Raw genomic sequence first — 12257 nt, forward strand, 5'->3', positions numbered from 1 at the left:
GCCCACGCCCCTCCTGCAGCCTGGAGCCCCGTGACCACCTGAGTCAGCTCCCACCCCTTCTCCGCTCGAACCCTCCTGTGGAACATGAAAGCCAAAATCCCCAAAGCAGCCCCAGGACCCTACGCGGCCTGCATCATCCCCCTTTGCTTCTCTGAGGGCACTTCACTTCAGCAGTACCTGGCTCCCTCAGGTGCCAGGATACACGGGGACACCCCACCTCAGGGCCTTGCAGGCACTGCACCCTGAGGTGGAAACTCAGGCCCCTCTCCACTCTCTTCAGCCTCTGCTCACATCCCTTTCTTGAGAAGCCTTCCTAACCTCCCTAGGCAAAGCATGCCCACCCTACCTTACCTTACCCTTACCCTTCATTTTCCCCCAAGCACCCATCACCACCGATGTTACTGTATGTGTTTGCTTACGCTGACAGCCCACCACCCGCACTGCAATGTCAGCACGACAAAGGCAGGACTCTTGGCTGCCTTGGCCACAGCTGGATCCCCAGAGCTTTGTAGGGTGTTGGGCACAGAGTGGGTACTTAGTAAGTATCTGTGGAATGAACATGTACAGAGTGAAGCCCTGTGCCCAGAACAGGCTCAAAATAAGCTCAATTCCTTTCCTTGCCACTTACTAAGTCCTTTTTCTCTCGCCCCCTCTCACTGACCTGGTTTTGATGCCAGACAGCACAGATGGGCTAGGGAGGCAGGTGGGGGAGCAGAGATCTGCGTCTCTTGGAGCTGGAGCTGGTGGGTGGGGCTCCTTCCTGGTGTTGTGGAGGCTCACTGGGGAGGTGGCAGCGACCCCCTCAGGAGCCTCTGTCGCCTGCACTCAGATCTGTGCCTTTCCACAGCTCCCAGAGGAAGACTTGCTCAGGAGATAAATTCAAAGACAACAGGAAGCTGGACGTGGTGGCTCATGCATGTAATCCCAGGACTTTGGAAGGCTGAGGCAAGAGGATCTCTTAAGACCAGGAGTTCAAGACCAGCCTTGGTAACATAGCAAGACCTTATCTCTACAAAAAATATAAAAATTAGCCAGGTGTGGTGGCACACACCTGTAGTCCCAGCTACTTGGGAGGCTGAGCCAGGAGGATTGCTTGAGCCCAGGAGGTTGAGGCTGCAGTGAGCTATGACTGCACCACCACACTCCAGCCTGGGAGACAGAGCAAAACTGTATCTCAAAAAACAGACAAACAAAAAACAAACAAACAAAAAGTTGGCCGGGCACGGTGGCTCACACCTGTAATCCCAGCACTTTGGGAAACCAAGGCAAGAGGATCCTCTGAGCCCAGGAGTTTGAGACCAGCCTGAGCAACATGGTGAAACCCTGTGTCTGCCAAAAAAAAAAAAAAATACATACATACATACATACATATATATATATATACATACATATATACATATATATATATATATATATATATGTGCACCTGTAGTCTCAGGTACCTGGGAGGCTGAGGTGGGAGGTTGACCTGAGCCTGGGAGGTAAAGGTTGCAGTGAGCTGAGATTGTGCCACTGCACTCCAGCCTGGGTGACAAAGCCAGACCCTGTCTCAAAAAAAAAATACCAAAAAAGCCAAAGACAACAAGAACTAGTGGTGTAACAGGCAGCATCTGCTCGTGGAAACTCAGGAGAAAGGCACCTGGGGCAAGAGGGGAGGGAACCAACTCCCTCATCTGCCACCAGCCATTCACCACTCTATAAACTGGTCCCAGCGTCTTGTGAGAGCATTCTGGTAAAGCTCATAAAGTGGAAAATGTACATGTGCTTGAAGGAATTTCTCCTGCAGAAAATGCTAGTGCCAGGGCACAGAGGTTCTAAGGTGGGAATTCTCAGCCTCAACACTAGTGACATTTGGGGATAGAGAATCCCTGACGTGGGGACTCTTCTGCACCCTGAAGAGGTTTGGCAGCATCCTGGGTCTCTACTCACTAAAGCCAACAGAACACCCTCCCCTAGTTATGACAATCAAACATGTCTTCAGTCATCACCAAATGTCTCCTGGGGTACAAAACCACCACCAGCTGACAACCGCTGTCCTAAGTATGTACTGCTGCAATAGTGAAACCTGGCAACAATCTAAAAGCTCACAACAGGGGTCTGGTGCTATATATTGGTTAATATCACGACTCTACTAAAAAGAGCAAGGCTCACATAGCCCATATCACGTGCCAGGCCCATTTGAGTGCTTTGCACATACCAATATAACCCTCAGAGCAACCCTTTGAGGCAGACACTCCTACTGTTTCTATGATAATGAGGAAACTGAGGCACAGAAGTGAAATGACTTGCCCTATGACCTCATCTCAGGAAGTACAGGTGGCCCGGCTCCCCCACGACACTGTGCCACACAGCCTTGAGAGTTAGGCAGATCTGTACTGGGGTCCTCGCTTGCCCACTTTCTAGACTCCCAAGCCTCCGTTTCCTCTTGTCCTTGCAAGGACAGACAGCAGCGCTTTCATCACAGGCTAACGCAGGGAAGGGCTCAGCACAGCACCCAGCACATGGAAAGGGTCTGGCCACACAACACAAGCCATCCTGAGCACAGAAACACAGAAACCAGCCCTGCTGTGCCGACACTGAGACCATCAGCATTCACTAACGAAGGCTCGCAGCACGACAAAACTCAGGCGGGATGCCTTTTCTGAAACACACACACACGTGCCCTATCACCTCAATTCTACAATATGCATATTGTTTCACACGCTGATGTCATTGAGATTGGCATGTACCTTGCAATCCATGGATAAAACTCACCTATCGCATTCTTTTCAGAAAAGCAGTTATATGATCAATAATGGACCTTATAGGGCATACTGTCTTAGACTTCAGGGCACGGGGAGGTACGTGTTTAAATGTCACACGCACAGAAAAAAGAAATCCGAAGGAAACACGCCACACTAACAGAGGCAGGAGAGTGGGTGCGGGAGGCAAGGCAGCCTCAGGAACCAAATGCCAGCTTTTCAGCCCTGGCTGTGTCACCTGCTGTGAGACCTTGGGCAAGTCACCAAGTCATGTTCCCTTTCTTCACCTCTGTTTCCTCATCTGTATATTAGAGATAATAACTGCACATACCTCTAAGGCTATTGGAGGGTTCAGTGAGTTAATCCACATAAAGTCCTCCCAAAAGAGCCTGTAAGAGCAACTGCTCAACACGTATCAAATATTATTATCATTGGCCGGGCGCGGTGGCTCATGACTGTAATCCCAGCACTTTGGGAGGCCGAGGCGGGCAAATCACAAGGTCAGGAGGTCGAGACCAGCCTGGCCAATATCGTGAAACTCTGTCTCTACTAAAAATTCAAAAATTAGCCGGGTGTGGTGGCAGGCACCTGTAATTCCAGCTACTCAGGAGGCTGAGGCAGGAGAATTGCTTGAACCTGGGAGGCAGAGGTTGGAGTGAGCAGAGATTGCGCCACTGCACTCCAGCCTGAGGGACAGAGCAGGACTCCGTCTCAAAAAAAAAAAAAAAAAAAAAAATTATCATTATTTCTTCTGATGGGTGGAGACACGGGAAACTTCACTTTCTATACTGTATGTTTCTGAACAGGTGAATTTTTACCTATTTTACCTCCTTGGTGAGAAGGTGGCACTGAAGAGACTTTTTTTTTTTTCCTGAAAAGGTCTGGGTACTTCGGAAAAAAAAAAAAAAGAGGGAGACTTTTTTTTTCTTTTTTCTTTTAAACACGCTCCCTACACTAGCCCCATCTGTCTGCTTGGAGCAGGTAGGGCTGGAGGCAGGTTGAAGCCGTGGGCAGGCTGCAAAAGAAACGGGGACAAGAATAAGCACAGAGCAGATTCCTTCTCCTCCCTGCCACCCCCCCCCACACACACACACCATCCCCCTCACGCCACCCAGGGCCTTACAGCACCCACAGAAATCATGTCAAATATTCTAGTCTGCTTGGCCACGGGCTCCAAACACTCTGAGAGCTCCATGCTGCAACCAGCGGGATCCTCCACGCAGTTCTGACCCTGTCCCTCCCCTGCTCAGGACTTCTCCCCAGTGCCCATGGATCACGTCCAAGGCCCCTGTGGAGGCTGCCAGGGGCCATCTGCCTTGGCCCCGCCTGGTCTCCAACCTCACTGGTCTGCTCGCTCCAACACACAATCTCCCCTTCTCCTGGCCCCATGAAGGCTCCCTGCTCTCACACCCCAGGACCTTTGCACATGCTGTACCCCTTGCCTGGCACTCTGTTCACCCATCTTCCTCAGGGAGGCCTTCCCTGACCACCCCCTCCCACGAGCAGTGGACCCTCAGAGCTCAGCCTTCCCTTCCCCTCACAGCACTTGCCTCTGTCACCTGTGGAACTGTGAGTTCCACAAGGCAGGGACACAGTCTGTCCTAGCCCCCACTGTGTCCCCAGCTCCACTCAGCACAGGGATGGGCCCACGGCTTTCATTAATTCAAGGGGGTAGTGGTGAACAGAACCACAGCATTTGTGCCAAGTGAAGGTTAAACAAAAAATCCTGCATTCATTCATTCCACAAATATCACAACAACTCTGCGTCATCACTGCTCGGGTCACCAGGGATTCAGCAGTGACCAAAACAGAACTCCCTGCCATTGGGGAGTTGGGGGAATGAGACAACAGGCAGCAAAATAAAAAATAAATATATAGGCAAATTAGACAGGATAGGCAAAGCTGACAAATGCCATGGAGAAAAGGAGCACACGGAAGATTCAGTGCAGGGAAAGGGAGCAGGGGTTTCCGACTATACACAGGATGGTGACAGAAGGGCACACTGAGGCAGCGCGGTCTGAGCAAAACCGGAAGCAGGTGAGAAAGCCAGGGGGAGACCTGGGGAGGAACGCTGCAGGCAGGGGAGCAGCAGGGCTGAAGCGTGCTCGAGGTGCCCACAGGAGTGGGTGAAGGGGAGGGCCAGGAGATGTAGCTAGAGGAAGCTGGGGACCGCTGGGCAGGGCCTTGGGGGCCACTGTCAGCATTGTGGCTCTTATTTGGAGTGAGAGGGGAACTATCCGCCTGAGGCGAGCTGGGGAGTGGGGGAGGGGCAGCAGGTGGAACCCCTTGCACCGAGGGCAGGGCAGGGCAGGGCAGGAGTCCTTAGGGAGGCAGCCCTTCATCTCCAGGAGCTGTCCCCAGAATAAGCCCTGGGCACTGGCCTGATGGGCTCACCACCTGCCTCACTTGAGAACCATGAGGACCTGCATGCAGCAGATGTGAAAACCGAGGATGGGAGAGGTTTGGTGAATACCCACAGCGAGAGACAGCAGGGACACGGCCAAGGAGCCCGGACCCCTGTCCTCCAAGCCCTGAGCTGCCTCCACCTCCTTCTGCCTTTACTCCCAAGAGACAGGGCCACCTCCCATCTTGTGTCGCCTCCTCCCACACCCCAGCCAGCCCTTCCTTACCGCCCCTGATGTGCACACATGCATGGGAGCCCTCCAGTTGGACTGCATGGGGCGTCCCTGACCCACATCGCTCTGCATCGCCACCACCTCCCTGGGAGCTCCGGGGCAGGGCCCAGTGGCAGAAGAAGAAACCGGTGGGTCTGCATCAAGGCTAATACTCAGTGAGTGCTTACAAAGCACCAGGCATGGATTAATGTTCATCTTCACAGCCAGCCTGTGTTACTATCCCCATTCCTCACATGGGAAAACTGAGGCCCAAGGAGAGAGGCACATGCACACAGTCACAGCGAGTGGGTGCAGGAGAGGGGCCGCAACCAGAGCAGAACTAGCCCACAGACCTTTCCATAATGACGGAAATGTGGTTACTAAACGTTTGAATGATGGCTAGTGCAACTAAAGAACTGACTTTTTACTTTTCTTTAGTTGTAATTAATTAAAACTTAAAAAGCCATATGTGAGGCCGGGCACGATGACTCATGCCTGTAATCCCAGCACTTTGGGAGGCCGAGGTCGGGGGGCGGGGGCGCGGGTGGATCACGAGGTCTGGAGTTCAAGACCAGCCTGGCCAAGATGGCGAAACCCTGTCTCTACTAAAAATACAAAAATTAGCCAGGTGTGGTGGTAGGCGCCTGTAATCCCAGCTACTCGGGAGGCTGAGGCAGAGAATCACTTGAACCCGGGAGGCGGAGGTTGCAGCGAGACAAGATCACGCCACTGCACTCCAGCCTGGGTGACAGAGCAAGACTCCGTCTCAAATTAAAAAAAAAAAAAAAAGTCCATATGTGGCTAGTAGCTACCATTCTGGAGTGCAACTCTATAGAATTCCTGCTAATTAAGCACTGGGAGCCTAAAGGCAGGAGGCGGGGATGTGACTCTCACAGGCCCAAGAGGAGCCAGATCATCCCAGCTCGGCTAGAAGCTCCCATGCTATACCCCATCTCTCCCGTATCCCAGTGCAGCTTACCTGGGGAATTGGAGCAGGACTCAGGCCCAAACTCACACCTCTAGTCAACTTAAATCCTGACTCTACCACTTCCAGGCTACACAGGTCACTTCTCTGAACCTCAGCTTCCGCATCTGTAAAATGGAATCTTTTTTTTTTTTTTTTTTTGAGACAGAGTCTCACTCTGTCGCCAGGCTGGAGTGCAGTAGCGCGATCTTGGCACACTGCAGCCTCTGCTTCCCAGGTTCAAGCAATTCTCCTGCCTCAGCCTCCCGAGTAGCTGGGATTATAGGCACCCACCACCAGGCCTGGCTAATTTTTGTATTTTTAGTAGAGACAGGGTTTCACCATCTTGGCCAGGCTGGTCTTGAACTCCTGACCTCGTGATGCACCCCCCCCCCCCCCCAGCCTCCCAAAGTGCTAGGATTACAGGTGTGAACCACCGTGCCCAGCCTGTAGAATGGAATCTTAACACCAATCTGCCCAAGCACATGTTTATGTTATGTCAAAAGATAATTTTTGCAGGCCAGGTGCAGTGATTCATGCCTGTAATCCCAGCACTTTGGGAGGCTGAGGCATGTGGATCACTTGAGCCCAAAAGTTCAAGATCAGCCTGAGCAAAATAGGGAGACTCCCATCTCTACTGAAAATTGTTTTAAAAAAATTAGCCAGGTGGGATGGTACATGCCTGTAGTCCCAGCTACTCAGAAGGCTGAGGTGGGAGGATCACCTGAGCCAGTGAGGTCAAGGCTGCAATCAGCCATGATGGTGCCACCGCATTCCAGCCTAGGTGACAGAGCCAGACCCTGTCTCAAAAAAATAATGAAAAATTAAAAAAGATGACTTTTCTGATAACCATGGGTTGTCCTGGGGACCCAATGAGATGGCTTCACACACAGCTGGGGACAGGGCCAGTGCTTGAAAAATAGGTGGCAATTACATAAAGGACCCTGAAGTCAGGGGCCGTTCTGAGCCTGTCAGAGCCATGGAGTGGCAGCTAATGTTACTGCTGTCACTACTTGGTTCTAAAGGAATCATCCCAATAATTTCCAACATGCCCCTACTAACTTTTTGAAAATATCATCTAAATGAAAACACACAGTTAAAAAGAGTCAACGCCCTGCAGACACCTCCTCCCACCCCCCAAGGCCTTCGGACACCAGTTTGAGAAGCTGGGCTCTAGGTGACCCTGTCTCCAAAGCAGAATATGGTCTTTCTCCATCCCTGGCTGCCACCTGAATCCAGCCAGCTCTCTCCCACACAGGTCCCTCCCCACCCACCTGTGTCCCTCCTCTTTGGGGATAAAGCCCTGGATCCCCCTCATAGCCCAGGCCCTGAGCCCTGCCACCCTGCTCTCTCCCCCCTCACCCAGTCCCCCGGCTCCAGCCACATGGGCCTCCTGTTCTACCAGCACATCCAGATATCGCCCTCCTTGCAGCCTTCACCTGGCTGCACCCCGTCCAGCCCACTTCCTCGGGCTCTCACATCACAGGGGCTCCTCAGCAGCCTTCCCAAGCCCCTCTCCCACCCAGTCCAGCTAGATCTCTGTTCCCTCCTTCAGCCACACCAAGCAGTCACAGGCCAACGCAACCTCTCTGCCACCTCCGACCGCATCCAGAACTACACGTGGCACACAGAAGTGATTCAATCAATATTTGGAGACAGATGGAATACACAAATGACCAAGAACAGCCAAAGGCTGGCTCCTGAGGCTGTTCAGCAATCAGACCCCTAGGGCAGCGGGGAGGGGGTGCCTCCCATCCTCATCTCTTCCCCCTGGGCTCTGGGAAAAGGAGGGGCCAAGGTCATGGTATTGGGGGTGGAGAGAAGCAGCCACACCCCACCTCCCAAGCAGGCATGGAATGGAGTCATTTCTGGATTACTGAGGCCTACTTTGTGCCAGCTCTGTCTAGGAGAAGAGAAAACAGAAAAGAAACCATGATGACAACAGTGACAACTCCAGTCATAGCAGGCAGGTCAAGGAGACGAGGCAGTCTTCAAAAGGCAGCTTCGCCGACAGAGCAGGGTTCAACCGTCATGCCTATTACTGACTTCCAGCAAATCCAATAACCTCTCTATGCCCGTTTCCTCCCCTGTACAACGGGGACGATCGGGACAGCGAGCTGCCAGGCTGTGGTGAGGATGAGTGAGAGCAGACACCTTAAGCTCTGCAGCAGTGCCCAGCACTGAGAGGCGAACTACTCACGAGAATGACCCCAACATTCTATGTGGCTTCCTGGGCCTCAGTTTCCTATCTACAAGATGGGAGTGCTAACACTGCCCACCTCCCAGGCTGCTGTGCAGGTTTGTAGAGCTAATATGCAGTGTCTGGCTGGGCAGGAGTGCAGTGGTGAGAATGATTCACATTCCTGTCTGCAGCCCTCCCATCAGCTAACAGGCCCCACCACTCTCTCCCAAGGACCAACAACCAGCCCGTGCCCACTGCCCCACAGAGCCCATTCGGTGCTCTCAGGTGCCCTCAGTCCTGTCTGGCAATCACCAGGAGTAGCATCAGCCCAAATTCATCCCGCACCTCCTCAGGAGGCCTGTGCTTTCCAACACAGCAGCTCCGTGCATCCTCCCCACCGCCCCACTCAGCAGCAAGGTTCCCATTTACAGCTGAGCAAACTGCACCTTAGGGAGAAGAAATGAGGCCCCAGGGCTCCACAGCCACCGAGAGGGGTGCCAAGAGCAGGGTTCTCACCCACGTCAGCTACCCCCGGGACCAGGTCACTCAGCAGCCCCAGCTAGGTAAGGGTACACCAATAACCCACCAGACCATGAAGAACTTGAAGCCAGGCTGGAGAGGAGAACCAGGGAGCGGCAACTGCCCCAGCCCATTCGGAAAGGGCCCACAAAGTGGCAAACCAACGAAAACTTGGGTTTCTGACCTCACCCTTAGAAACAACATCTGCGAACGAGCTTCTCCAGCAGGACGGCTGGGCTGGAGAAACTCCTGCTGGGACCTCTGACATGCAGTCTCCTCTTGGCGGACCCGGCTTGCTGTCCCTTGCTCAGCACAGTCAGAGCACCCGGCGCCTGCTGTGGGTGCCGAGTTGGCAGTCAGTCCTGCCCCAAGGGGGCCAGGCTGAGCTCCCACCCAGCACCCCTCCCACGCTCACTCCCTCCCTCCTGGTCCTGCTCCCAGGCTGTCTCCCCCAGCTGGGCCTCTCGCTGCTTGGCTGGCTGTCCAGAAGAGCCTGCCATGGAACCACCCCACCGTGCGGCCCGGAGGCCTGTGGTTGAGGGCCTTCCGCGGAGAGCTCTGGGAAGCTGAAGAGAGGCCCGGGGAGGGGTGACCCTGGGTCCTCCAGGGGCTTGGAGCTCAAGTCTGAAAGACACTCCTTTCCATCCCAACCCATCCCGGGGGCCTTCTGGAGACCCTAGAGGTTTGTTCTGAGGGGTTCTGCTCCTTCTAGGAAGATACCCTGGAACACACCTCAAAAAAAAAAAAAAAAAAAAAAAACGCCAGAGCGCCTGCTCCCGCACTAAGCCTTAGGGGTGAGCCCATGGGTGGGATCAGAAGTCACACTCACCAGGGGCTACTGAGCTGTGGTGGGGGAATCTCTGGAAGCCCAGATTCATAGCCTGTCCCCAACACTTCCTGGCTGGGGGACCCAGCACAAGATACAGAGGCTCTCCAGGCTTCAGTCCTCACCACTGTAAAGCGGGAATCAGAGAAGATTCCTCCTGGGGCTAACGGGTCTTCACCCAGATCCTCCCACGGCTCCCTCACAGCACTCCAGTCCCTCCCCACACGCCACCTCCTCAGGGAGGTCCTTCCTGATCACCCAGCTGTAGTGGAGAAACATGCCCACACTCTCGACCTGGCCCTCATTTATTTTGCCTTCGTAATATCAACCACACCTGAGGCCCGCCAGAGACCTGGGTGCTGGGCACCAGTCACAAGCCCTGGTCTTTCCAATTCCAGAGGAGCACCGGGAATGGCGCAGGCCTGCAGGCCCACGGCAGCGTGGACGCAGGGTCAGCGGGTGCTGTCTGTATCAGGTGTGACTGCTGCTCGGCGTTGCTATTCAGTATTAGTCCGGCTGGTTGGGTTGGGGAGGGATGGGCAGAGAAATCAGCCCAATGAGCCTCCCCTCCTCTTTCCCTAAAAGTAACAGACACGGGCTCTGGGGAACACGGTGTGAAAACCACAGGAGGGAGGCAACCCTCAGGCCTTTGCTGGCTGTAAGGCAGTGATGCTACTGGAGGGGAAGTGGGAGGCCTGTGAAACGCCCTGCTCCGCTCAGTCAAATCTACCCACGCCCCCAGGCAGGAGCCTGTGACCCATCTCCTGTGTCACCTGCTAACACCCTAAATCTGACCAGGCTGTTCCCGCTGAAATTCCAAACTCCCTCACAGACAGTCCACAAGGCTCCCAGTGGAAGGGCCCTGCCTGCCCCACAGCCCCTGGACTCATCTCCTCCCTGCTCCCTCGCTCTGCCAAGCCACACAGGCCTCCGTGAGACTTGTCCCTGCACCTCACCAAGCTCTGTCCTCCCTTCAGACCTTTGCACTGTGGTTCCCTCCACCTGGAGGGCTGTTCCTTCTCCTCCCATCCCACATGACTGCTTCACCTTGCCAAACTGGGATCAGCTCAGAGGCCCTCTCCACAGCCGCATGCATCTAAAGAAGCGCCCAGTCTGTCACCTGATTTGAATTCGCTGCCTAGCTCCTCCCCCTCTAACCGGCTCCTTGCTTATTCACCTGTTTCGGGTTGGTCTCCCTTAGCCCCACAAGGATAGGGACTTTGGAAGTACACTGCTGTATTCCCAGTACTGATGCAACGCTGGCACATAGGAGGTGTTCAGTAAATGGTGGCGGGTGAGTGAAACCTTTTCCTCAGCTCCACAATACCCTTTGGATCCATCCTCACCTCTCACCCAGGCCCACAGACCAGTGCAGCACAGCCCCCACCAACCCCTGCAGGCACTTCTGCTGCTCCCCCTGCCCAGGTCCAGCCTTCCTGCCACTCCCAGAGCTGTGAGCTGTGGTGGGCTGGGAACTAGGGGCAGTGGCATGCACCTATAGTCCCAGCTACTCAGGAGACTGAGGCAGGAGGTTCACTTGAGCCCAGGAGTTCAAGACTAGGCTGAGCAACATAGCGAGACCCCCGTTTCCACAAAAAATTTAAAAATTAACTAGGCATGGTGGCATGCACCTGTAGTCCCAGCTACTCAAGAGGATGAGGTGGAAGGATCACTAAAGCCTAGGAGGTCAAGCCTGTAGTGAGCTGTGATCACACCACTGCACTCCAGCCTGGGTGACAGAGTGAGGCCCTGTCTCAAAAGAAAAAAAAAAGCACAGAGCCTGACCTCTGAAAAGACTCCAATGTGTCTACCTTGGAGGCGCTCAGGGCTGCAAAGCCACTGCATGGAAGAGGAGTGGGCCTGGGAGCTGCCCTTGTCAGTTCTGACTTGATTGCATGTCTCCCCCGACCTCTGTTTCTGCATCTGGAAAACTGAGATGCTAATTTCGGCCCTGATCTCCTCCTAGTGCTCTCTGACACGGTTCTGTGAACTGGCAAAGGCCTTCAAAGTCCTGGCAGAAATACTAAGAATTACAATTGCTAAGACAGACCAAGAGCTCACCATGTGTCGGGCACTCTTCTTAGTGAGGAGACGTTTCCGGTAGGCTTATTGTATGCCAGAACAGTTATGAATGCTTCCCAACAAATTAATTCACTCAGCCTTCACAATAATCCTATCAGGTGGGAATTATCATCATCCCCAGGACACCGATGATGAAATGAGCTCAGAAGGGTTGGGGAGCCTGCTCAAGGTCATACAGCCATGGAGTGGCAGGGCTGGATTTGAACCCTGTGCTCTCACTCGCTTCCATACACCTCTTTACAGAGGCTGGAAACCAGAACATTGAAGTTCTGGATCCTAGCTGGGCCAGGCTGGGGAGCTGGATCCCGGAACGCTCAAGGGGACCAAA

The 12257-nt window shown here is 53.9% G+C and overlaps 1 protein-coding gene across 4 annotated transcripts in view; it reads right to left on the bottom strand.

Moving 5' to 3' along the window:
- Positions 1-12257, bottom strand: part of AKT2 (AKT serine/threonine kinase 2) — a 52814-nt gene that overhangs the window by 37330 nt on the left and 3227 nt on the right. Inside the window, exon 1 of one of the 4 annotated variants that reach the window (XM_054462780.2) lies at positions 9211-9324. The exons of 2 other annotated variants lie outside the window; for them this stretch is intronic. The gene's annotated coding sequence lies outside the window, so the exon portion shown is untranslated. Of the gene's footprint in view, positions 1-9210; positions 9325-12257 lie in introns of those variants that run through there. One more of the 4 variants, XM_063657734.1, reaches the window with a different exon arrangement.

The sequence above is a fragment of the Pongo pygmaeus genome, chromosome 20, assembly GCF_028885625.2.
Source record: "Pongo pygmaeus isolate AG05252 chromosome 20, NHGRI_mPonPyg2-v2.0_pri, whole genome shotgun sequence".
Taxonomy (NCBI): Eukaryota; Metazoa; Chordata; class Mammalia; order Primates; family Hominidae; genus Pongo; species Pongo pygmaeus.